Source organism: Numida meleagris, unplaced genomic scaffold (genome assembly GCF_002078875.1).
Source record: "Numida meleagris isolate 19003 breed g44 Domestic line unplaced genomic scaffold, NumMel1.0 unplaced_Scaffold283, whole genome shotgun sequence".
Lineage (NCBI taxonomy): Eukaryota > Metazoa > Chordata > Aves > Galliformes > Numididae > Numida > Numida meleagris.
This window is the reverse complement of record NW_018364534.1, coordinates 234,796-236,979: the sequence shown is the minus strand read 5'-3', so window position 1 is coordinate 236,979 and position 2,184 is coordinate 234,796.

Below are 2,184 nucleotides of genomic sequence, written 5' to 3'. Positions count from 1 at the left end.
GGGGCGGGGCAGAAGGGCAGGCGGACCAATGAGAGCGCGGGGGGAGGGGAAAGGCGGGGAAAGTCACATGGGGAGGGTGGGGGAGGGGAAGGGGGCGCGGTTGCCCATCCCCCACCCGGAAGGGGACACGGGGACGTTATGGGGACATGGGGACACTGGGGCTATGGGGACGTTATGGGGTCATGGGGCCATGGGGAACATGGGGATATGGGGATGTTATGGGGTCATGGGGATATGGGGTCATGGAGACATCATGGGGATGTGGGAATATGGGGACACTGGGGCTATGGGGACGTTATGTGGTCATGGGGACGTGGGGCCATGGGGAACATGGGGCATGGGGTGTTATGGGGCCATGGGGATATGGGGCCATGGGGACATTATGGGGACGTGGGAATATGGGGACACTTGGGCTATGGGGATGTTATGGGGATATGGGGTCATGGGGACATTATGGGGATGTAGGAATAAAGGGACACTGGGGCTATGGGGACATTATGGGGTCATGGGGCCATGGGGAAAATGGGGATGTTATGGGGACATGAGGATATGGGGCCATGGGGACATGATGGGGATGTGGGGATAAGGGGACACTGGGGCTATGGGGACGTTATGGGGACGTGGGGATATGGGGCCATGGGGACATCATGGGGACATGGGAATAAGGGGACACTGGGGCTATGGGGACGTTATGGGGCCATAGGGAACATGGGGATATGGGGCCATTATGGGGATATGGGGCCATGGGGACATTATGGGGACATGGGAATAAGGGGACACTGAGGATATGGGGACGTTATGGGGTCATGGGGACGTGGGGCCATGGGGACATAGGGAACATGGGGATATGGGGACGTGGGGCTATGGGAACATTATGGGGCCATGGGGACATCAGGAACATGGGGATATGGGGATGTTATGGGGTCGTGGGGATATGGGGACATTAAGGGATTATGGGGACTTGGCAATATGGGGACATGGGGATGCTGTAGGGAGATGGGGGCACGGGGACATCATGGGGACGTGGGAATAAGGGGACACTGGGGATAAGGGGACGTTATGGGGTCATGGGGACATAGGGAACATGGGGATACGGGGATGTTATGGGGATATGGGGCCATGGGAACATTATGGGGGCATGGGGATAAGGGGACATTGGGGCGATGGGGACATTATGGGGCATGGGGATGTTATGGGGCCATGGGGACATCATGGGGACATGGGAATATGGGAACACTGGGGCTATGGGGACGTTATGGGGTCATGGGGACATGGGGCCATGGGGACATAGGGAACATGGGGATATGGGGACGTTATGGGGACATGGGGATATGGGGCCATGGGGATCTTATGGGGGCATGGGAATAAGGGGAGACTGGGGCTATGGGGACGTTATAGGGCCATAGGGAACATGGGGATATGGGGCCATTATGGGGATATGGGGCCATGGGGACATTATGGGGACGTGGGGATAAGGGGACACTGGGGCTACGGGGACGTTATGGGGTCATGGGGCCATGGAGCCATAGGAAACATGGGGATATGGGGATGTTATGGGGCCATGGGGACATTATGGGGACATTAAGGGATTATGGGGACTTGGGAATATGGGGACATGGGGATGCTGTGGGGAGATGGGGACATTATGGGGCCATGGGGAATAAGGGGACACTGGGGCTATGGGGACATTATGGGGATATGGGGACGTGGGAATATGGGGCCATGGGGATGCTGTGGGGATATGGGGACATTATGGGGCCATGGGGATGCTGTGGGGATATGGGGCCACGGGGCCATTATGGGGATGTGGGCATATGGGGACATTATGGAGATATGGGGACACTGGGGATATGGGGACTTGGGGATGTAGGGACACTGGGGACACGGGGACATTATGGGGATGTGGGGACACTGGGGATATGGGGACACGGGGACATTATGGGGATGTGGGGACATGGGATATGGGGACACTGGGGATATAGGGGATATGGGAACAGTGGGGATCCCATCCTTATGGGCACTTATGGGTTCTAGACCCGCGGATCCCATCCCTATGGACACTTAGGGGTTCTAGACCCACGGATCCAATCTCAATGGACACTTAGGGGTTCTGGACCCACAGATCCCATCCCTATGGACACTTATGGGTTCTAGACCCACGGATCCCATCCCTATGGACACTTA